At 42.7% G+C, this 26027-nt stretch overlaps 1 long non-coding RNA gene across 2 annotated transcripts; it reads right to left on the bottom strand.

The window, feature by feature from the left end:
- Window positions 1-434: 434 nt before the first annotated feature.
- Window positions 435-25679, bottom strand: LOC147045294 (uncharacterized). 2 transcript variants are annotated; one of them, XR_015068333.1, is made up of 4 exons: window positions 25478-25679; window positions 11186-11292; window positions 4559-4847; window positions 435-2294 (listed from the first exon to the last, which is right to left on the bottom strand). It is a non-coding gene; the product is annotated as an uncharacterized LOC147045294 (long non-coding RNA). The 2 variants fall into 2 exon arrangements; XR_015068334.1 differs by having other exon boundaries at window positions 25556-25679.
- Between the last annotated feature and the right edge of the window lie 348 nt (window positions 25680-26027).

Raw genomic sequence — 26027 nt, 5'->3', positions numbered from 1 at the left:
ACACACACATATACATAAATGTGGAACATTGTAATTGAGCTCTCAACTCAAGGTGTTCCAGCCTGATAGACATGAGAAGAATAGACGATGTATTCCTTTTTTTATATTCAGACGAGTATAAATCGCCAGAAATCCCTCAGCCTATTCTCTCATAATCTAAGTTTTGTACAATGAAAGCACATTGCTTTGGAATCCGGATTTTTTTTTTTCCCCCCTCTACCTTTTTTCCTCCAAATTCCATCTGGGTGTTAGAAGATACGATACATTCATACTTAGGAAAAGAAGATATTTACTATTGAAACATTTGCAAAAGGGTTTGCCACTAAAGCCATACAGCACATCCTCTGCAGATGTTTATTGTTTTAGAACAGACAAAATAAACAGAAGAGCAAAAGTGAATTTAATCTCATAAAAGAAAAAAAGCTAATGTCCAATAATGTGCAGAATATAAAATTGGGAAAACTCCAAAAAGTTGTATTATGGGAAAATGTGTATACATGGTTTGAAGGGTCACCAAGAAGCTAAAGTACATTTTTAACATCTTAAAATTTTAAGAGACCCCACACATATGCCTTTCCAAAATGACTTCTGCTCCCTCCATCTGGGGTGCTTGGGCGACGATGCGGCAACCACATAAATCCGCAAATCCACTCAGTTTTTCACACCTGACAGTCATATTAATTTCACGACGCCTTTCTGGGCTAAGTCGTGATTTTGGTTAGTTCGCCGATCAGCGGGGTTTTCTTCCACCGAAAAGCTGCTATAAAAAGCACCCAGCAGCTTTTTTTTGCTAAAAAGCGAGTCAAAGTCATTTTGATCTTCTGAGTGGTGAGAATCAAAACGCTCTCAGAGAGAGCAGAAGCGCATTAGCACATTTAACACCACAGTGGAGATTTTAGAAGCTTCCAACCTTAGAACATCTTTGTATGTCATCAAAACAATCTTGAAGATTTATAATTTTCCACATTTGGTTTCATTTGAGCGGATATAAAAGAATATATTCATCCTTCCACTCTGATGCAAGTTAACCTTCATGATGTGAGTTGGCCCTCGTTGATGAATGTTTACGCCCGTGCATCAGAATGTTGCCGTGCGTGTGTGGAAATCACAGGGGGCTCCTATCCGCTGTTTGGCTCACATTTTGGCAGTCCTCGAAACTCTGCCATGCATACGGAAACACGCAGGAGCGGGCCTGGAATCAAGGTCAGGCCTGGAAAACCATGTAGCGACGCTCCCAGGACTTGACTTTCTGCTGAGTTTGGCATTTGTGTGCACAAGCTGTCCCCTGAGGTTGCAGCCAGGAATCACCCATCACTGCTTATCCCGAGCAACCTGTAATGAGCTACTGGAGGACAGTCCTTCTTAGGGACAATGTTTGAAGGATCTTGGCATGCCAGTTTGCATAAAAGAATACATGGCCTTCTGGCACAAACGTAGAGCTACATTCACCAGGTACATTAAAAGTTACTCTGCTGGTGGGGGATTCTGGCAACATTCATCCATTTCTCTTTAATACGGGGTCTCATTTTGAAATCAGAGACAAGTAAAAACTGTTCAAATTAAAAAAAAAAAATGAATGACAATAAAAAATGGCTAGAAACATCTCTAATTTTTAAAAGTGAAGACAATGCAATTTTAGTATTGACACAAGATTTGTCTTCGTGGGCCAAATGAAATTACATTACAGGCCAGAATTTGGCCCGTAGGCCAGAATTTGACACCCCTGTTCCAATGGGTTTGACAGGTGACAGAGAACTGGAATAATACCTGAATGTTGACTGGTCACCGATCAATCACAAGGCTCACATGGGAGGGGGCTGGACATCAGCCACTGTGTTCCAAGACAGTAGAATGCATCACTTCAGAAAGTAACCCGTCTCTGTCTGGACATCATAAGATGATGCTGAATCAGTCCAACATCAAAATATCCAGTTCACCAATTGATAAATTCCCATCTCGCTCTCTCCAAATGTCAAGAGGGCTCCGACTGAAAGTACAAAGCCGCAAAGATTAGAAAGCCTTCGCTCCACTTTTTGCGGCGACCTTAAAAGGAGCGGCGCAGTGTGCAAACATCTGGTCCATCAGCTGGATCCTATGCATCAGCGGGCACAGGGACACACTGGGACAGGTTGGCGGCTGCCTTTGACAGCAACAGTTAATTTCCAACATAATCAATTTATGTGCAGCTCCATAATAACCATCTGTGTTGTGCATAGAGGAGGACAGTTCTGAGGAACAGCACAGCGTTGGCTGCTGCTCCGCCTCTTCCTCTTCTCCACGAGCTACGCCAGGAGCTAGAGGGAGAAGGAAGCAAGGAAAGGGTGATGAAAACAAAAGGGTGAAGGTGAGAACTCAGAGGAAGGAATGACTTTGGTGTCCAAAAAAGGAGTTAGATCATGGCATTGGGTGGCAGTGAATAAAACCGAGATCATTTAAATACTTGATATCAATTAGATGAAAAATACTGTAATGTTCATTACATGATGCAAATGCATTGAGGCGGGTCCCTTCAACATTCCCCCCTGCCGCGTAATATAATTTTTCTACAAGGTTAGCTCCCCTGGCACCACATCCTTGTTCACCTCTAGTGTCAAAATTTGCCAAGGAAAGTGTCACTCAGCCAATTACTTTGTGTGCTGACACGCAAACATACACACACACAGCTGGTATGTAACACAACATGAAAACTGAATTAAGCTTGGTTGACCCCTGACCCCACCACATCTAATTTTTATAAGAGGAATCAACATAATGGGCCCCACCTCTTTCTTCTCACTTCCCTTGAGGTTAAAAACATGTTTGTGTGTATGTTTTAGCCATGTTCAGGCATGGGTCCAAAATTGAGAACAAGAAATTAAAGTGAAAGACTATATTCAAATTTTGCAAAAAGTCAAATTTACGCTTTAATATGAGCCGAAGCCCTTTTCTGCTAATTTTGCTGACTTGACTATTTTAGTTCTAGTGACAATATAAAATAAGCAATTAGTATTCCAATAATTGTCACATTTTTTTTTCGAACCAAGCATTTTTTTAAATAAATTTCCAATGCTGAACATAGTCTACAAGTCAAACTCGATAGTCCAAGCAACCTATCATGAATTATACATGTGCTGTGTGAACGTCCATGTGTCCCTCTACATCCTCTACCATCCTAATTGACATGCAGCAGGGCCGAGCAGCTGTGAGGCTTTCCGCATCACGTGTGCGTGTTTGTGAATGTGTGTGAGAGTGTATATGTGGAGGGAGAGCAACTGTACAGCACTCTGTAAAGTCATGGCATTCTCAAGGCCACCTGGACATAATGGTCTTCAGCTGCCACCATTGCTGCAAATATAGGCGGAGGCACGAACATAAAATGAATTTGTATCTTTTTTTTTTTTAAACATGTAAAGTCATTTACAGACTTGTAGTTTTCCAAAAAAAAAAACATCAGAATGCTGAATACAGTGAGATTGATACAGAGTGATTCTATTAGTGATTGAATTGGCTACAAACGAATAAATATTTTTGATGCGCTGATTAAAAACAAGCAAGTATGTCATAAAAATGAGGCTCTAACAACATAAAGTATTGTCATGAGCAAAGGTTTGTTTGAGTTCTTAGCCAAGCATCGAGAGGGCAGCTTGGACATCATATGATGTCAGGATGAGAGGGACGTTCCTTCTTTTGTATTTTCCTGGTGAAGCTTTTGCCAGGTTGTTGAAAATGAGAAGAGGTAAACAAACCTTTGGACACCTTTTTACATGCTAGGTAAGAAGTGTCACAATGAAAATCAAATACTCATGCTCTTTGTTTCTCGACAAGCAGTCTCGCTCAAGTTTTGTTTCTCCACTTCCTTCCTTTCCTCGAGCAGAAGCCTTTGAATCCATCCTGCTGCTGAATTCTTCATGGAACTCCAGCATTTCAAAGAGTTCTTTCGCGCTTCCCTCCTCCTTCCCACGTGGAGCGCTGGCCAAGTCTGGAAGAGGGACTGCCCATCAGAGGTTGGCTGCTATCAGCAAGGGGAGCCCCGTGTCTCCAATTCAGGTCACTCTTGGCTACAGACGAGGACTTAAAAGCAAGCCACAACGTGTCCTGTGATCCCAGTAAGCACGCTTGTTAGTGGAATTGATAAGGCACCCATACACCTGGGTCCTCTGAAGTTGGCATGGTGTCTTAAAGGGGGGGGGGGAGTACGGAGAGCCAAGGCCGGGCGCAAACGCGGCGAAACGAGGAACGGCGGGATGGAGGCGGAGGGGAAAAAGGTCTTTTTGGCATGGGACGAAACAGAATATGTTTGGGAGAGCGACCTAGAACATTGCGGAATGATGTACAAATACAGGGCATATGGCAGCCAACCATTCCGAGAATCCAAAATGCGCTTTGGCTCAAACGTGTCATTTTCCTCCTGCAGAAACTTTCAGCAATTTGTAAATCATTGCCAAAACACGGCAGCTTGATACTTTTTGTGCGTCCGTACGTGCGTGATGCAACACCTACATCCTGGTATTTTGATGCCACACAATGCTTAGATGCCACATTTATGATAATCAGTGTATAATTCATTTATCGGCTCTACCTTGGCCATGTGTTGACCCCACGGCCATGTTGCCAGCGCACATCTGGCTGCACGGTGCGGCGCTGAGACCTGGATGGGATTTGCCCCTGGTGATGGGGCATCTGGGAGGCCAGATGAAGCTGAGGCTTGATGAGTGCTTTGTCTATTATGGATATGGGGCTTTATGGAGACATTGACAGCTGCACATTGGCGGTCTCCAGAGCAGGAGGCCTAGTTCAGCAGTTGTGCGCGTTCCCTTGTCAAAGAACAAACGGAGTGCTTTACTTATAGGATGGATGCTATCCAGGACCTGCCGAAGGAAGCAGAACATGGTTAACTCAAGGCCGAGCGACGTGACTAAACCTGACTGAACAGTTTCGCATTATAGGTTTCATGAGAGACTGACCTTTCGGTTAAATGTTTTGCTGCAAATTTGAATGGGATAGCAATGTTGCGGACGTTAACAGCTAATCAGAAATGCATAAATGCTTTTACTTAAAAAGTTTTCGACTTATCAAATGTAGCTGTGCAGCTTTGGGGCACATTTTTGGTCACATCAAACCGGATCGCTTGGCTCCTGAGTTGGCGACAGCATGTTGGAGTGGGGAGGGGGATTGGGGGCAAATAGTGCTGTTCAATGAATGTTTGATTATGATTCACTAATCCATCTCTTGTACTAAAACATGCAAAAGAGCGTGTTTTTTCACAAACACACAGAAGTGCGCTCGCATTAATTGCCTGAAAATGCAAGCACTTCTCTCGCTCGCTCTGTCTGAAGCATAACACACACATTGACTCTGTTACAAACAGGTATTGCACATCTTGAAAATGTTTCATATTTTCATTATTCTTTGGCAATAGGTATTCCGATCCTTTGAAGGTTAAACCTTGGAATTTCAACATATTTTTTAATGAGTGCCCTAGAAAGGTTTCAAATCTCTTGATTAATCTGCTTCCACACAAACCAAAATATGAGCCAAATATTTTCAGTAATTGCAAGCTACCCAACGTCAGCGCTCATTGAATGTTGCTCCACATAGACTTCACTCATTGCTGTCAAATATGTAAGCAAAAAAGGATGGCACTGCTGAATACATCCACAAAGTAAAGTGTAGGCCACTGACACTCAAATGTGGAATACGTCCCGGGTCGGGTTGGCGAAAACGTTGGCGACGAACCGAAATGAAAGCTCATCCACTGACAAGAGACATGCAGCTTGACATTCTCCAACCTTCCCTCCTGCCCATTTGTGAAGGATTTGGGGGGATTTCATAATTTCCTGTTCTTTCTAAAAAAGGGGGGGGGGGGGGGCGGCGGGTTGGGATGGGGGTAGGCAGGCAGCACCTGGTCCACACAGCTGTACTTCATTTAGAGAGCAATTTGAAAAGAGCGAGAGGGAGAGGAGAGGAGCCGAGCAGCCTTGTCATTAAGGGCTCCAAAATGGCCTCCGTTTGTTCGACACATGGCACCGAGTTAATGCTGCTGAATGGGGGAATAGGCGCGTCGATGTGTCGTCGCAAATTTTTCCTAAGTGCGACGACATCTGAAAAAGCCACTCCAAGTGTGGGTGTTGGCTTGCTTCACATTTTTCTTATCAAAGAGTGTTTTTTTTTTTTTCGTGTAGGTAATTGACAGCTGCGGCTTGGAATGTAAGCACGTGTAAAGATGGATAGTCTATTTGTGTGTCATTTCATCTCGATCACACACCTTGAAGTTTGTTGTCGCGAGCAGGTGACGGCGCCGGCGGAGTTGCGCGTTGTCGAGTTTGACAATGACAACAACAAGCAGACTGTTGGTAAACTGAGGTGATGTAAAGTTTTGCTGCACGGCACCACAGCTGCCTCACCTCTTCATGGTTGATCTAATTCGTTTTGACATGCACATGTGCAGCGTAGGAATGGGGAAAAAAAAACTGTGAGGCGGGATCAAAGGCAAATGCTTTATTGCCACATCACAAGCCCCTGCTGCATTTCGAATTCTACCAATCTGTCCAAATAGTCTGATAAAATCCCGCGACAAGGCGATGCGCTTTTCATTCAGTGTACTCCGCCCTCCTCTTCCTTTGCAAGCTTTCTGACTTCTCTCGCTTTGCTAGTTTCACACTTTTGAGACTCTCGAGATGTTGGAAGTATGTACCGTATGAAAACATCAATCACAAAAGCTAGCGAAAGATCTTGTTTTCAAGATGACAGATGTTGAAAATGTTTGAGAGCGGCTGGGGTACTGGTACGATTTTAAAAGGGTCTGATTTTGTAGCTCAATACAGATGCAAAAGTACTAAAGGTTGTGCTGAGCAAAAGTATTTGAACAAATCAATTTCAAATTCAAAACAGTTTCACATATTCTCCTGCTTGATTGGGTTGTAAGCTGGAGTTTAATGTTGTTCCAACAATTTAAATCAGATCAGTTCGGGAGTAGCAAATTATCTACGACACGCAGGGCAGTGGGACCTCACACTGAACCGATGCACCCGTTGTCAGCCATCCTCGAGCTGCTTCTACAACATGGTTGGAGTTCACTGGTGCCTGACTAAACTCATTGAACATAATTAGGAACGGCATACACCTAATTGGCTATGTCAGGGTGAAAGCAAGTGAGGTGTATGTTTTGGGGCAAATGTAGTATTCTGAGATTGTGCCAACCATTTTGCCGAGGCATGACAAGCGCAAAACAATTATACGTGTTAAGTTAAACCTGCAAGCTTTGCTCCCTAAAAATCAAATTTGTCAAGCATTCACCTGAGCAGCTTTCAGACCATAACAAGTAAAACTATCACAAAACATGGACGAGGAACATTAGCTTTCCTCATTTACCTTGGTGACTTTGCACGATTATGCCAGAATAAACTTGTAAGAATGAAAGTGCGCCAGGTATCTTTTCCAAGAATACTTGAATAAATATTTGGGTAAATACTTGAGTTAATTAAAAAAAAAAAGTCTGGCTTTAAACGCAAGGTTAGGGACGGTGACAAGTTTGAATTCCGTATTAAGAGTTACAACCTGAGAGCAACCCAAAAGTTATCAGTAGGTTTGTCAAGTGCGTCTTCGGCAGGGGCAGCGACGTTTGCGAACGACGTCGGGCGGTGGTGGAGGTATAGAGTGGGGGTGTCAGAGGGGCTGTTGGCTGCTCTTCCCCCTCCTGTCAGCCCCCTCTCCCGGCCAGCCAGGCAGGCTGTGTTGGGCGGCCCGGCTCCTCAGTAGCAGATGCGAGCCCTCATGTCAGAGACAGGCAGTGGCCCGACGGAGCGCCGCTCGTGCTCATACCTCATTGAGCCATCTCCCCTAGCAGATGGCGCGCTGCTGCGGGCGCTCCTCTCCCCGATAATTACCAGGCCTCGCCACAGATGGAAATGTCAGTCAGCCTCACAGGTCCTGGTTCCTGCCACTGCCTCCATCCGCGGCCTCTCTACCTAGGCTGGTCACTGCCAACACTCACCATGTGTTCTGTGACTGCTGACTAGGCATGCAACAAAAGACAAATCCGCCCGCATGAATATTTATGCAGAGATGTTAGATAGCAAGTTGCGGAGCACACTTGGTACTTGAATTTGTTGGCCAGGTGGACCCCGTGACGTCTTTTTGTCTCGCACTTCTACACCGAGTGTCACAAGCAGACACGCTTAAGGACATCAGCCTTCTCGAGATGGAAAAACGATACCTAGTGCCTTACACTACAGTTGTGGACTGACATATTTAGGAGATTAGGATAACGGTGTTTGCAAAATGGATTAATTCTAACAGATGCCAGGACTAACCCCCACTTATCTGTGATAAGGTGACCAGATGTCTCAGCTTGGCAAAGGCAACACACTCCGAGTTTTATTACTCGCCGCCAAAAAACATCCCTGGAGAAATTTCCCCGTACATTCGCAGATAATCTACCTTCCACGAGAACAAGGCAACAGGGTTTAGTCTCTGTGAGTATTTGTCCATGTAAGAATGTACGCAAACGTGTTTCCGGATGCTAAGAAGCTCATGAAGATTAATCTAAAGTAAATACCTATGAGCCGGAGTGGCAACGTGGCAAAGGGAAGGTACAAGGGGAGTCTAAGCGATGGATTAATGCAAATATCATTGTAGTACTTATCGTATTGTGACGTTAAGTAGAGTACTAGAAAACAGATCAGTCAACATCAGTGAGGGATTCATTTAGTCTTTCTTTCTGCCCGAGATATGCTTCTAAACATTCCATGATTTATTTATTGTTGTCTAAATGACAACACTATTGCAACTATAATGCTTTCTTGATACAGTATGTCTGATATCATATATAACTTTGTACAAAAAAAACCCCAACTTGTGCCATTCAACTTCATCCAACCATCATTTCATATCTTGCTAAACAGACAGGGAGACCCAATTGAGCAAATGATGATGATGGCAAAAGAGTCAGCACAAAGCAAATCTTTGAGACCCAACGCTGTCAATCACTTCCAGTAAGTCAAACAGTTTGAGGAAAACGTTTAAATCCTTTTATAAGTTAAGAAAGCTAAATGTTCCTAGGTAGATTGCTTAAATTAGTCTTTATATTGTATAATGATCTATTATTGGCCCTTGAAGTGCTCAATATAAGCTGTGATCACCGCTAAAATGAGGGCCAAGATATATTACGGCTTTGTGTCGTTACAGATGCGATTCAGCAGGATGGCAGCAGTCTGCCCCCCACCCCCCACTCCTTTTTATTCTTTCTTCTTTTTGTCTTGGTTCGACAAAGCTGGCCCCCTCATTTGCATTCTACCCATTATGCAAATGAGAAGGGATCACATATTGGTTGAGATGAGTGAAGCAAGTGTGCAGGCCAGGTCTCCTTTAGGACCAAGTGGAAATTTGCACTTAAAAGCCAGTTTGTGGGCTAAAACAATGGTCCAGGTGCTGTGCCCTTGACCAAGGCTTTTATTGTCTCCTGTGAGGCACAAAGTTGGTGTCACACCTGTTTTCAGCTTTCTTCTTTCTGTTCCTCATTCATTTGGGTTAACAATTGATTCTAAACGATTCTGTCCATCTTGATCGATAACTCTTTTTTTTCTGTTAAATGTGTTCGAAAACTTGTATGTGAGCTCGGTTGCTTGTTCTTGTGGAATCGTATTTAATTTCTAAGCCAATCAAGGGCCAAACTGTGTTGCTTAACCTTGTTCAACGTTTAACATTCCCATTAAGTGTTTATTGTTGTCGAGGGAACACTACATTTGATTGACGATTCACACTGGCCAAGTGTCATCTGTTACCGGGTAAGATTATTCTCACAAAACCAAAGCCAGATCACTGAGATTAGCATCCATCACTTCATGCATCCAATCATCACACCAACCAATGGAAGATACACCGAAAGGCTTTAAAAAGTAGATGCAACTTGAGAAAAAGAAATCAGAAGTTAGTCAGCGAACCCTTTGGGCTTTGTGTATAATTATGATTTTGCTCTTGTGTGATGCAATAAGAACGAACAATGGTGCTTAAAAAATTAAGCCCTCTAGTTGCTGAAGCCAATTATTTTCCTAATGATGAAAGTGTGCTTTATCAACGGGGATCAAATTATGCAATTAGCACCGGACTCAGATAACCAAGTTGTTTGTACAGTTTTGCAAATGAAGTACGTCTGATTATGCCCATCTTAAGACAGAGAGATAACAATGGTGAGACGTAGAGGGCAGCAGAGAGCAGCTGTGCATGAGCGAGCAAGAGAAAGTAGGAGTTGGGTGACCTTGTTACTAGTTGGGTTGACTTGGACAGGCTGGTAGGAGGTTACTGTCTACGGGGAGGGACAGACAGATGCTCGCTCTTCTCCCTGGGCAAAACATCTCGCCCGGTGCAGGCAGCACACAATCTGGGCTGGGCAGCTGTAACCCTAATGATCACTGGTGGCGCTGCACCTGACCGACCCACCAACCAGATACACTGTGCACTCCAGAGAGCCCTCCCCAGCCCCACCCCCTCCCCTCTGCAGCCTGGACCACCAGCTCTTCTTTGACCTCCAATGCCTTCAAACTGTGAGGAGGGAATTTTATGTGAATGTTCTACTTAAGACATCGGATTTAATGAGAAAAAGACTTTGAACCGATTGAGCATTCTAAAATCACGAGTGAATTTCAGTAGAGTACCCGTGTTCGGTTGGTTTCCCCAAGTTGTACGTAAAACGAAACCATTACTTAAAAATAAATGACTTGCAAGAAAATATGGCGTCAGGTTTACGACAACAAATTGAAGAGATGCTCTCGGAAATAGAAGCCGCCATATATGATTGAGAATGACTATTTAGCCAGGTGTGCTTTTCATTGAACCTGTAACTTTTACAGCTTCATATGCTTCAGGGAAAGAAAGAAAAAAAAAAAATACTTTGAAATGTAATGGTTGATTAACTTGACATTCACACAGGGTAGAATAAACAAAGCCAACAAGAGTAATTAACAAATAAATACATTTAAGTGGAATTATGCCAAACATGTTTATACATTTATGAATGATTAGTTGTAAAACCTTGTTAATCCACATTAATCAAAGCTGTTGTTTTCACTAAATAGTCATTTCTCAGGCATGTGAATTACACATGAAAAGGTCAACCACAACAACCTCCAGCCATAAACATTTTAATCCCAATTAATTCCCTAATTCACCCCCACTGCACTGCCCCGTCACTTTATTCTGTTCTACATACCAGGAATGGATCAGGGCAGACGAGTCCAAGGATGAAATGCTGTTTTTCTCTTTCAAAAGGGGGTGCTAGTTAGCTTCTTTTGGTTCCACAACATTCGGAGTGCCCATCTGTAGTACAAAGAGGAAATGGAGAAAGTAAATGACAAATGAAAAGGATGACAAAATGTACTGCAAAAAAAAAAAAATAAGAATAATAATAATGTTGCATTTTTAATTTGCAGAATACTGTATAGATTCAAGATTGAAAACAATCATTTGTCATATGCATAGTAAAGCAAAAATACTCTTACATTGATAGTCTGCTTATATAAACACCATAAACTATTTTTAAAGCAATTTTAAATACTTAAAAAAGGGGAATAGACAATGTGCATAAAAGCAAAATAAATAAATAAATTGCAACAGCAAACTAGTCCAGCATTTATACCCTGAGTTGCCATCTTACTAGAAATGATGACATCAATGGAAACAAAAGAAGGGCCAGTCAGCAGCCCACTTTACATTTGACATAAGTAAACTGTAATAGACTTTTCGACCTGTGAAAAATGCATTGTACTCATACTAAGCAGTGCTGTGCATGTGTGTGTATGTACTGTATGTATGTGTGTGTGTGTTTGGAAACCGGCACAGGCCAAGAATGTGTCTGTGACTGCTGCTTTCTGTATCTGCTTTCACTGGGTGACACCGGTGACACAGACATTTCCCAGCAGCTTCCTTGCAATTCTGAGCCATGGCTGTCCTTCCGGGAGCCGATCTATACACACACACACACGTACGAGTACCAAGAGCACACACCTTTCCCTCACTGGCTCAACAATAGGTTCTGTATTAGGCCAAGCAGACCAGGACTGTCAGGACCATATGACCCCAAGCAGGGTTTCTCAAATGTGTGTTGGCCAAGAACTGCTTTGGTTGTCTGCGTTTGCAAAACACTTTGTTCGTTGCATCTGTCCATCAGATGGCTGATGATGACCACATGGTATCAGATTCTGACTGTACGAAAATCTTGAACACAAATATTCTTATTCACAATATCACAGTATTTCAATCAGATCTATAAAATATATTCAAATGTTTGGATGAGTAACATTTTGTTTCTATTGAATACACTCTGGAAACGAAGTTATTTGTTTTGAAACAGTTTTTATTTTTTATTTAGCAGCATAGTTTTAGCATCTCAGCACATCCACTCCAAAGATTTCTGAGGTTATTGTTGTTTCTAGTGACACAAAAGAGAAAGCAGAGTGATCAGATGCCTAACAGGACAATGGTCCTGACATTTGAGATCCTGTAGGGAGTTCACATCCTCCTCCAGTAACACAGTTGTCGCTCTCTCATGTTTTCTTTATCAGACTCTCGTCATCCGGCGGCAGAGCACATGTCCAAATTAGTCGCCCGTATCTTCCGTTATCTGTCCAAGGATGACCAGATTCAACCTCTTCCCGGGCCTTCATCTGTGTGGACTGCTGCAGCCTGAGCAAACCCAGGCTACGGATCCCCAGTTTGAGCTTCAGCAGATCCTCAGAACTGCGAAGCAAGGAAAAGGGCTGTGCTTCCTTTTAAGGCGGCTGACCTTGCTTTGGTTTATACAGTCAATATAGGATATAAATTATATACTTATATACCAAGCAAGGGCCGGCAGGTTCCCCGAGGTGAAAAGAAATCTCTTACAGAGATACACAAAAACAGCAAAGGGAAGATTAGAAAGTGCAATTTGGCTTTCAATGCTATGCTAGTCAAGTCACTCGTGATGTCTTAAGTAACAGAATATCCAGACTATAAGATGCTAATTTTTGCAAAAGCTGCGGTTTATAGTGCGATGCGGCTTATCAATGGATTTTTCATGATATTGTAAGAGGATTTCTTTTGTTACTACAGGTAATGGAAATGAGGATGGTATATGCAAATATGTACAAGTAACCTGTCTCCCTGTTGCAACACATCTGATTCAAATGATAACTAGCAACTAGTCAGATAACTAGCAAGGTCTGCAGAAACTGGATAACAATCCTGATCATTTTCATCTTGATTATCATTGCTGTAAAACATCTCAAGGCTTGGACTATTTGAAAGAAGTGCCACTCTGTTGTCTTTGATTTAATATTCAGGGTACAAAATATCTCAGCATGGCACCGAAAAACAAATACAAGAAGACAGCATACATGCAGCGTTCCAGACGCGTGCATATGCATACATCCACAAGTTGCAGCGTGGCCCAGTGGAGCCGTATAGCCTGCATGTTTGAAGGACGGGGGGGATGCAAAGAGGTGCCAAAGACCACAGCTCGATGCGGGTGCCAAGCAGCACGGAGCGCCCGCTGCCATCCAAACATAAATAAAGTGATTTTGGCTGCTTTCAGCCACCAGTGTGTGCTGCCTATCCGCCAAGCATGACGTTTAAAACGGGACAAATTTGATACAATCACAGGCTGGAAATAAACACGTCTTGGACCGAGAGGGTGTGAATCAGATGGTCAGTCACTTATTAAGTTTCCTAACACAACTTCAAGCAAGATTTACCCGTGGCAGAAGTTTCCGCTCATTTATTTCATCTTGATACTGAGTGCTGCCAAATTGAGACACGCATACTGGATTTAATAACATGAACAATTGTAAAGTTGTCAAACGTACGTACTATGTGCGGTGAGCGAAGAAATTAACAAAAGTCGGGCTAGTCACACTCACTGATACCGACATCAAGTTCCGATACTGATACCACTATGATACATAAAATTTCACATCAAATTTCAATTATCCCAAAGATAAATCATTATGACGACTTTGATGATTGAGCTGAAGCCTTTGCCTGCCTAATTTGGGCACACTCTGGACTGGTATAGGGCACACATACGTAGACAACAGGAATAGATGTACCGGAACTTTGACTTTAGAGGTACAAACTATGATTGCATTTCCAGCTAATCGCACATGACTCAAAACATTCATTCCACTGTGTTTACTTGATACACTATTTTGTCCCAGCTCTGTTTTTGTGTGTGTGTGATGCTGCACTTCCAAATAGCCGCAGGCTCCATCATCCCTCTTCACCCTTGTATCAGCGCTGACTGATTAAGGGTGAACTGCTTCTTGAACAACACTCACACTGCTGATGGTGCCTCGCACCCCATGACTCTAGGGTGGGTAACAAGCAAGTTGCCGTGGCAACGCATCACATTCACTGCTAAGAAGCTGACCCGCTGCCCACAAGCTCTGTCGAACAAAAACCATTTCGCTTTGCGTGTCTTATATTCTACCATTGTGTCCGCATTTACAAGTGAAAAATAACTGCTTGGTGGGTGGTCGCATATTTTTATGAAGGTATGTCACAGATATATTATTAGGACACCTGGGAAGTAATTCCAATTGTGGGAAAAAATAATCTTTGGAAAAACTCCAGCCAGGGTGAATACTACAAAACTCCATCTTGAGTGTCTTGGGTAATTTGAAATTGATATTTTATATTTATTTATCTTATTTTATATCATTCATAATATTTATGTCTCATGACAAATTCAGAAATGCAAGATTATTTCCCATTTATGACCTTATGTAAGACAATTCTTTGATGTTCATATTTACTTGAGTGACAAAAGTTTGAACCTTCACCAGAATAAGGGGTGAATATCCGCCGGCCTGACAAAGTGGAAGCCTGGGCTCATTCCCCTGTAGGAGTCATTCCAGGCACTGGACGCTCAACTCCATTCCAGAGCTGACTCCCACAGGAAGTAACACATTAACAGTACAATCAGGTTCCTTGTTAGGGAGCTTAACACGGCCAGAGAATGCAGTTAACACCACTTAGGGGGGTGGGAGGGGGGTCTGGTCAGTTGATAGGCCTGACAGATGAAAGTTACACACAAGTTTGACCTTTAGATATGTGAATTATATTTAATTTAACTATATTGAATTTATCTATACTTGTCTGCTTTATTAGGGAAAGTTTTATCTATTTTTAAATTGCAGCATGTTGCTAATATTTCCTGCTTATAGTGTCACAGAATATTGCAGGAACATGATTGCTTGAACAACTAATACAAAATTCTTTATTATAAACTTACATTGCATGGTTGGGGTCAATAAATTGGAGTTTTTGGCTTCAAAAGTTAGATCCATTAGATTGGGCAATCAAATTTAACATTGTTGCCAGCAAGTGTATCTCTCAAGGCTAGTGGCAATGTTTGGCATTTCAGTGATGTCACGATAGAGATAATGCTGTTTTTGTTCTCATCAGATAACCATTTTCAATGTGTACAGTTGAAATATCTCGCTGGAGGCTACGTCGCTTTTCAAATATTTGTCTACGAGAGCAGTTCTGCGAGAGAGCTCAATGTGTGCTGACAAGAACGTGTCTAAAAACCACTCTGAAGGCCACCGCAACAAAAATCATGCAAGCTGTTTCGCACTCTACTACCCCTCCTCCCCCGTCCCCCGTGCCCACCCTCGGAGGAGATGGGGAGCCTGGCAGTATATGTGGCAGGTGGACTTCCTGTCTTTGTAATTAGAACCAAATTAGGTTAAACTGCAGTTCTCCCCCCAGCCCGCTGTCCACGGAGAGCCCCCTTTGCCCGTGCTCCCAGGCAGAATTAGTCCTGCCCCACTCTGGGAGCCTTAATGGACACGCCTGCATGCCACGTGGTTGCTGTTTGTGAGCTGGATAGCACCTGCACACATTGCACACTAAATATTACATTATATAGCTACAGAGAATTGCACACCGGAGATGCTGCTGGTGTGGCTAAATTGGGTCCTGTTGGTTGGAGTCTTTAGCAGAGCTTCAATTCACAACTGATGGATCCACATTAATTTCCTTCTCACACCTGCCTCCTTTATCTGCTCTCAGATAGCACAGCAGCAGCGGCGGCGGCGCTTCTGCCGGCCAACGCGCCAGCCTTTTCTGTGATGAATAATGGGCACGGCGAGCGCACGCCTCTCCCAACCTACACAGCCACGCGCTATTATTCAGTGCAGTTGGTGGCGCGGTAGAAAATGTACCTGAGAAACTGTGAAATCCAGCATGTCCGGGGCTGCCAATGCGAAGGAGAACAAAACAGGCACGAGGACAGGTGCAGCTTCCCTCCTGCTGTTGTGTGTGTTGAGTGCACAGATGACTCAAAAACACAAGCTGCTTTTTGGGCAACATTGAAATATGATGGCCCATTTTGAGGACTATTGATTTAAAAGTCGACAGCCATAAAGTACAATAGTGATTTTATGTACCGTATTTTCCGGACTACAAGGCGCACCTAAAACCCTAACATTTTCTCAAAAGCCGACAGTGCACCTTATATTTGGACCAAATTCCTAAATTTAAACGGGCCCGAAGCATTGTATCATAAAATCAATCATAAGTGGCCCGCTGATGACTATGAATTATGAATCAAAAAGACTATGGATCATTATTTTGTGATTATAAAGTAATTTGTGGTGTCTGAAGTTGAACTAAAAAAGATAAAATGGAGAATGATTTGACTTGGATTAAAAATCTGACGATGCATTAATGGTGCGCCTTATAGTTCGGTGCGCCTTATATAAGGACAAAGTTTTAAAATGGGCCGTTCATTGAAGGTGCGCCTTATAGTCCGGTGCGCCTTATAGTCTGGAAAATACGGTATATGCTTTAGTTGTACTTTAAGTTAAAACATTCGTATATATTAGCTAGAGAATAAGGCCCATTTTCTTTAGCATTTTACTGTTCCCATGTCTTCAATGAACAATTGTAAAGTGCATAAGTGGGGCTCCCCTTTCCCACATGCAAGGGCATTAAAAAAAAGTAGCCAATCTATTTCTTAGCTAGCAGGCTACTTCCTGGTTTATGGAGGATGACAAACAGATGGACAGTGCCATTATGATTCTTTGGGGTTGGACTGTTCCATTCCATCCATCTGCCATAGTAGTACGCCAACTGTTTACCGTGAAAAAAAAAGACCAATAAAACACCAAAACTACTGGTGGCTTAAGCTGTCTGCATCGTTTTTACGATACATCATTCATTGCCAAGCCAAGGGGGACTCATCTGTATGGATGGTGTTGAGTGTTCTATGACCTAACATGGACGCTGTAGGCTGGAGGTCTAAGAGCTAATGGTGAAGAGCCCCAAGCTGTCGCAAGTGACAGACGGGGGAGAGGAACAGCGAACGGGACCAAGAAAATGGATGCAAAAGGGGAGTCGGGGCAGGAAGGTACAGATTGAGGTGTTTGGAAGAAGTGATGGGAGAAATAAAGGAGTGTAATGTCTCCTGCAATGATTCAGGGGCCGACCTCACCAGCTGGAGAATAATTGCTGAGTTGGGGAAGGGAGAGGAGAGCGGGCCCTCATGATTGACTTGTCATTGATCATAATCTTAATTGCAGGCATCCAAATCCCCGGGGTGTGATTTGTCCACTTTGCACGTATGTGTGTGCGGGTTTGCGTGTGCGCACGTGATTACTACACGGTATAATGTGTATGCATTTAGTGCAGTTTTAAGGGCAGGATCAGACAGTGAACGAATTTCAGTCTTTCTGTGTTTAGTTTGTATTTTGTGCTTGTGTGTTGTTTTTCTTTAAGTATTCTGACTTTCAATCTAATGATGAGAAAGTGAACAGGCATTTTTTATAACATTGTTTTGTAAATCAATGAAAATGAGTTGGGCACATCTTATCACAAATTAATTTTTATTTTTAATAAAAGGTAACAAATGTCGACCATAAACTCTTCAGCCAACATTAACAGAAATACTGTATGTGGTTTCATGGCATCTAATGTCATTTGTCATTTTCTCGCATTTGCGTGGGTGCGTAATTAATGGCAGATGTTGCAAAATACAACCACAATATTTCCCCGTGTGTATGTGTTGCTTTGTATAACGAAGGAATTTATGTGTCATTAAATAATAATCCTACTGTGAGAAAGTGACCTTTTTCTTTCTTTTGGCATTTCCAGGCCCTGGCATGTTTTAAAACAAAGACCAACAAATGGAACAGTGCGTCACAGCCAGCGCAATTACAGCATAGCTCGGACTTTTGTTTGTATTTTTGTGTGTAATTTTAGATGCAGCTGAGTTACTGCTTTGCAATGTTACACATTACTGGAAGATGAAAATGTTTTTGATGTAAAGTTTATATTATCAGTTCAGTCTTGCATGTGGTATATTGTGTACAAACCAAAAACCGCATTTTTCAGAACAAAATAAAGCAGGCATCAATAAAAGGGTCAAATGAAAGTGTCAACTGGTTTTTTTTTTTTTAAACTATTTAATCTGCGAGAAAAATATCCCAACTGCATCAACATTGGACGGTAGCGGGCACAATGTATCACCCCAGTGGGAAACAATTTTTCAAACTAGGAATGCACTGTCGCAAACCACCAAAACACATCAATCTAGATCGCCTCATGCATTCCATTACGCAAGTGGGTGACAGCAATGGAGTTGCTCACAAAAACTCAGACAGTAGGGAAACCATTGTTCCTATACACCTCACAATCAAACTCAAGAGCGTTTCATCGCCTTGATGCCCTGAAATTGGCCTGCAACCAGTCCGGGGCTTTCTACTTGATAGGACTCTGAGATCACAAAGCTTTGGATTATGATTTGCATTTGAATCCATTTGCTTGTGATGCTTGTCGATTATGTTCAATGTCAGGGTGTGTTTAGTTGGATGGTTTTGTATGAAATTAGAAGTTGAATGACACCTCTGGTAAAAGTTAAGGGCTATTTTATGTAATTGTAGTAATAATAAACTCGCATTATTTTTTCTTCCACAAACCATAATACTCACCATTTTTGTGTAGTTTTATATCTATGTGAAATATTTAAACTTTTATGATTTAATATTTAATTTTTTTTATTATTTCCTTGTAGTTGAACCCTAAATAAAATGTATTGGCTTTAACTTGAAACCAGAAATTCAAAAACATAATTTTACCCACTTCAGGAAAAAAAAAAATGACCTCTGCTTTTACACGCTGCCTTTTCCCTTGGTTCTCAAGCCTTAAACTGGGTAAAACACATTCCTGTGTGGGAAAAATGCAAACATGCGCACGTCGAGGCGGGTGAGTGTATGGCTGAGAGAAGCAGGAAACAAGGTTAATGTTCTATGACAGACAGAAGCCAGCAACTCTCTTTAATGTTGCTCCCATTAGGGCGCTCCTAGTGCTCGCATCCCACTCGAGCATCCTCCAGAAGACGCCCCTGCCAACAACTGGTGGGACTGCAGCCAAACATGACATTTGCTGGCTCGGCCACTGAACCCCAGCGGGTGACATCTGCGGAGCAGCCTTTCATCCCCTCGCCGGGTACCTGCGTGGCCCCCGGCTCCCGAGAGCCGCGATGAATGCGCTCCTTCACCCTCCCAGCTGGCTTCCCCGCTGCCAAAAGGCCACCGCATTGACACGCATTCACACGGACAGGTACACAATACACACATGTTCACGCGTGCCCACGTGTGTTCAAATACACACAGCGGCTCTGCCTTACAAACATCCCAGCACAACAAACCGCTTTGAGAATCGACATTTGCAGCTGTGGGCCCCGCTTTTGTTTTCCCTGTTGTTTCATCATTAGGGTCCGCTTTTGTTTTTTGTCAAACGTGGCAATGAAAGGGCAATACTAGCAAAACAGTTTGGAACGCTTCCCCATTCTGAATATTCTAATCGGATCAAACACATTCCGATCGAGAAAAAAGTAGCAGTTTATAATCCGGAAATTACTGTACTAATCGAATCGACATTTTTAGTATCCGTAAAAACAATGCATCTGATCAAAAATCTTATCCAAACTCTGACTGGATTGAAGAAATTCTATCTATGGAAACGTAGCCACTTTCTGTTTCATCACTTGCGACGTGTCTCTTCTGCGTCTCTTTAATCAGTCTTGAGCTTTGACCACTTGTTGTTATGAGCGCTTCTATGTAGGGGTTCTGCTCCCGGCTGACATTCCATTAGCCCCACATTAGGAAATTCTAATCACTGCGCCACCGGGACGCTGGGACTCGCAGCTCCGATTTCACTTAACCTCCAGCAGGAGAGATCAGGCTCTGCGTCTCAATGTTTGTCCCTAATTACCTCCCCACAGTGAGCTGCCACACGCCATTTCATCTCATTTTCAACCCCTCTCATCTTGAACATCGCACAAAACACATGCTTTCAATGTCTTATCTTGGCAAGCCCGATGTTTACAACCACTTCTACGATCGCACGTTGGCCTGGTTTTACATTTGCAAATTCTGCACATTCGATGCTAATGAAAACAAGAATTTGAAACACTTCAGTCATTAATCATGATGTTCTTCTCCGTTGTTGCAATTCCAACCTTGGATGACCTATTTTAGTGGTCCATAACGTTGATGGACCAGTGTGGACGAATGAAAGTTCTTGCTCCCCTTAGTGAGCGGTGTTAACGGCATCATCTTAAAAGTCAATTACCATTTACAAGTTTAGGGGGAGCCTTGGAGCAAATATAAAACAACGCTTCAATTATAGCCTCGGTCTTATCTCTGAGAAAGCTATCATTTCATTAACAGGTGTGCAATTTCTTGGATCAAAAAAATATAGCTTAAAAATAACAATTTACAGTAGTCAGGCAGAAGTTGTCAACACTCACAAAGTCTTCTTCCTAACAACCTGGTGAGTTTGGATGTGTTTGATTGTCTGCATCCATGCCAGCCTGATTATGAGCAAGCTGCTTGCGCACATATGTTTATATATTTGCATTGTGTGTGTGTGCGTGCTTTAGAACCTGTGACGGCGTCCCTAGTGTGTCATCCTGTGCTTCACAGTCTTGGTCCTCATTACTATTTCTCGCTGCGGCTGTTGTGGGGTTCCGAAGCCCACCAGAGGGGCCTTTGGCTCGGTGGGAGAGGTGTTGGAGGCAGCCTGGCCCCGCTGCGCTTCTTCCTTCCCCCTCCGCAGGGCGTCAGGCACAGCGTGTACAACTGGCACGCCGAGCCTGGCGACTGGCGGCCGCCTGCGTGGCGTTTGAACAGGGCAGGGGGTCGCTGCGTCGCTGCCGAATTCGCACATACGGGCCGTCCTAATTGCACGTGCTCAAACACATGCACATCACCATAAGGCTGACTCCTGGTGGGTTCCTCAAATGTTTGCAAGATGCTGCAGAGTTATGTGTGGGGTCTCATTTGAGTGAGTTTGTGCACGAAAGACACGCTGGAAGAGAAAACATCTGCGCTGCTACATTTGGATACGTCAGAAGATATTTTTGCATCATCACCGTTATGTGACATGACTTTGAATGTTGGCTCACTCTGCTAATTTAGCATTTATACAAGAGACTTTTTTCAAATAAAAAGTGACTGGAGTTCAGTGTTTATTAAGCAACCCTGTCATCCGTGGTGCATTAATTCATCCTCCTGTGACTTCACAATTTCAGCATATTGCGTGCACATTAACTTTTGATTGAGTCATATGTTTGGCTCTCAGGTGTGCCTGCAGACGATGAAATATTCAACCTGTGAATTCAAGAAGATGTCACACTCAGTTTCATTCAATATTTACGTCGACACTGCACAATGTTGATCCTCTGCGTTCATTCTAATAGCACCTTCATTTTGATTCATCTACAGAAACAAAATTCCAACTTTGCATTGTTTGTCTTGGTCAGAACCACTGGCAGAGCAAGGGGGGCATAGGGCACTCCCCCCCTGTAATATGCTTGAACCGCTCGAATACCAGGCCAGATTTTCAAAAATCTTTTTTTCCACATAGCCCTGTACTCCATAGGCTCTATATAACAAACGTTTGTCAGCATTTCTTAAAGAATTTTAAAGAAGAGAAATCTTTGGCCACCCTGTGGAACCCCAAAGACAAAAATCCTAGCTCCACCAGTGGTCAGAACTCCTTCAACTCAGTTGCCATCAGATATCAAACATTTTTTTCTGCACAGTAACTCACATGCATGTACAGAGCCTTTAGCGTATCATCACGAATCACAAGAGCCTTCACCAGAAACATAACTTTGTATCGCCCTGCAAAAACAACAGTATTACACTACACTCAAATCCTCACCAGCTATCATGGGCACTCAAGAGTTCAGTCAGAAAGATTTGGTTACTGTGGCATAAATCCTCCTCCTGTGTGTGGGCTGCAAGGGCAACCAGGCTCTCCCTGTTATTGGGAATGCAGGCTGACACGTTCTCAGGGGAGAGATGAAGGAGATCATTCAAAAGAGGTCTCTCACCTTCAAACCTTTTCACTCTTACTGCTTGTATCGAACGGGAGCCATGTTAAGGCAAGGGGCAACAAAAAGAGAGCATCATTTACAAAATTGCTCTCTCTGCTTTGTGCAATGCCATGAAGTGCACAGCAAAGGTGACACTAAACTCTTCAGTTTCAACGAGTAAACTCTGCAAACTGCTTGCATTACAAATGGCTTGTTTGCTGATACTTGCCATTGTGTAAGAGATCAAAGAGGTGATGACACACCTAGCATAAAAATGTGACGCTTGTCAGCAACCGGAGGGAGTCTAGGTCAATAACTGTCACTGTGACTTGAAAGAACGTATGCATGAAGGTTTTATGATGCAGATTGTATGATGCAACATTCTAACCTCCACCCCGGAAAGTAAAGGTGTTCAAATGGTATTTACGGGACAATATAAAGTTAATGTGTCATTTATTTCTTCAGGTTTGCCGTTGTAAAGGTCAAACGTTATCAATCTACGAAGTGGCGTGGAGCCCGTGGCACAAAACATCATGAATCTTATCTACGCGATGCTTCACAGCCTTGATGATTGCTAAGGCCAAGAGGCTGCAGCCTCTCATGTATTTTCCTGCAGGCAGGTCATTTGGAGAACCTGCAGCTGTAATAAGAAAAAGCCTCGGAGACACTCCAGTCTCCCTTGACGAAGAGAATAGCAATTATTGTGGAAAATCAATTTCAGACCCAATCTCTGCCTTATCGACCAAGGAGCTCCTCGGAGGTGGAGGAGGTGACAGGAAAATTTATATTGCAGCTTCTATTAGTGGCTTTCTATTTGCTGGCTGCATCTGCAGATAGAAAGAGAGAGAGAGAGGCCTCTTGTTTTTGAAAACACTTTGACTGCACGTTTGGACTACCCACACTTAACAGTCTACATGTATAAACATTGATTGATGGATTTTTTTTCTACACTCGGTGAAAGTAAATTAGTATTAGAAGTCATGCTGACTAAATTGCTGAAGAATACAAGAAGACTACATCCACTTGAACATCATTCTCACAGTCTCAGTGTTATTTTTGCACTGGTTTTCTTTGCATGTCAATGTCCAATTGTGATTTATTGTTTTAAGCCATTTCTAAACTTAACTTCACAGACACAAAGATATCCGTTTGATAACAAAGATATTATATATCCGATATATATATATATATATATTCTATTTTTCACAAGTGATTTTTTTTGTTCGTTAGCTTATGTTTTTGTGCACCCTTTGCTGGAAAATAAATCTGGTGGATGTCTTGTCTACCTTGAGCTCCTTTTTTTTTCCAAGCACTTTTAATATCAAAAATCTCCAATACAGTTCTAAATAAGCAAAACTGTTACAAGCAGAAAGACGATCTGTTCCATGGATGAAAAAACCATGACTAAATTAATCATACATGGTGGAAACACGACGAGGAATCCATCTTTATGTGCAAGGTTAGGCAAAAAACACATAATAAATAAAACACAATATGACTAATTCTATCATCCTAAACCTAAGCAAATTATTTTAGCATGTTGCTGCATTAGTTTGCAAATGATCACAGAGCTCACTCAGCAACTGTGCTTCTTATTTTGCGTTACAGTGGACTATTTTACAAGCCATTTAAGACTAATTTCTCACGGGAATAGTTTGATGTATATACATGTATGTCCACTATAATGTGTTCATGTTGACATTCCATAGAGTTAGAGTGTCAGCGCTGTGATATAAAATCCATCTACCCGAGGTCACTAAAAGCTCCTTCGTCATGCATTTCCAGTAATGCAGTCCTCCGTATCCTCACATGTCCCCTTACGACTACGGTTGGGTCACTTTCATGATTAACCATAACTCCTCTAGAGAAAATTCATTACATCTTGTCTGACAAGCGCACAAACGCGCACACACACAAGGCTGCAAATGTTAACCACTTGAGAATAAAGACAATAACATACACGTGTTGTTAATATCCTGATGCAACAACTAAAATGGAGGATTTATGGCAAAGCATCATTTGCTTTTGGTTAGTTGTGCCGCCCTCCCTCCTCAGCCATTCTCGACACCACTTCCCGCTCTCTGTGGACGATTAATGTGTCCAACAGCATGTGTGTGCGTGTGCTGACTGTTGAAACAGATGCATGTGCCACCTATGTCAACATGGCCGGTCTCCGGACACGATGCTGTTCGTAGATAGGACCCTGCCCACAGAGCCACTAAGTCTAGACTCCAGATGTGTTCACACACTCTCAGACCAGTGCGAGTCCAAACTCATAATTCCTATATGACACACACTCTGATGGACGTTCACTCGCACAGTTTGCCATTAGAAATATGGTTCCTCTCGACAGCTGTTTTCAACTTTTGAAAGAGATGTTACATTGAGTTTGTTGACACAAGATGAAAACAGAGACAAACGATTTTTGAACATATATGTTAAATTTTTTTAGGGATTTTTTGGGAGTTTTTGCGATTTTTCAAAGAGAAACAAGGATTCACCTTTTTTTCTAACTTTAAAAAATACATTATTATTGGGCTGACATAAACATTGCAGCAATTTGAGTTATTTATGACTGTTGTCATCTATAAAGGAAACTTTCCAGACTGCAAAACATTTTGACTCATTTTTGTGTGAAAATACCCTTAAAAGCTTCTCTTGCATGTGAATGACACTGGAGGCCTAATTAATCCATATCAGCATGAATATTGGATGGCACTGAAGCAAAATCCTGCGCGCATACATATGGATGGATGTAAAGATTTTTCGGCTTAGTTAGTTCAGAACTTTCCACATCTAAGCAGATACGAAATGTAACGTTGAAATGATGGGCTCTCCAAAGTGCACCGAAATAAACAGAAACATATGCTTGCTGCATATGCTCCGTGCGGCTTTATTTAGACGGTTCTATAGCAACATGACAACAAGAGGGCTTTTGTGTGAGTGTGTGTCTGTATGTGTGTGATTGTGTTGAGAAAAAGTTGCAAACGTACCAAAACAAGAGTCGGGAAGAGGGAAAAAGTCAAGAGTGAAAAAAGTGTTCAGAACACAGATGCACCCGTTCTCTCGCTATGTGACGCGCTCGTGGGTATGCTGCCGATCCAGCTATTCTTGTTGGTTTGTTAATTGTTTGTCACCCACCAGGTGCCATCTGTCTGTAGTCCCACAGTCCCCGAGCCATGTGGGCCGGCCTGCCTGGCGCCTGCCAACGTCACTGACCTGCAGCAACCGTCCACACCTCCGTCACACACCTCCTGATCTGTCTGGGATAAATAGCTCCTCGCTCATCTTCCGCACCACCATCACGACTCCCCAATCTGTCCTGTGTGAGAGTAAGGAGGGGGGTCTGGAGGGGGGTGACGGGAAGCCACACGGAGGGGAGACAAATGAGAGGAATTGAGAGATGGATGGACGGATGGACCGAGTGAGAATGAGCAAGAAATGGAGATGGATATCCGCATGGGTAGAAAGGATGAGCTGCGCAGTTAATGGTCTGTTTCTGGTCAGTCTGTTGTTGCGAGAGCACAGAGGCTCAAACAGCATGCAGTCTGCTACAATTACTCAGCAACAACTGTTACATTTGCGTCTGCATATGTCTACGTACTGTAGATGTTAAAGCACCACTTTAATCATGCCTTTAATTGCTATATGCCACAACAACAACAGTCTGTTCAGAAATATTCCCTGTTAG

The sequence above is a fragment of the Syngnathus leptorhynchus genome, chromosome 15 (assembly GCF_054491065.1).
Source record: "Syngnathus leptorhynchus isolate UIUO chromosome 15, UIUO_Slep, whole genome shotgun sequence".
NCBI classification, from domain to species: domain Eukaryota; kingdom Metazoa; phylum Chordata; class Actinopteri; order Syngnathiformes; family Syngnathidae; genus Syngnathus; species Syngnathus leptorhynchus.
Note: the sequence above shows the minus strand (reverse complement) of the source record. Positions and strands in the feature narration are given on the sequence as shown.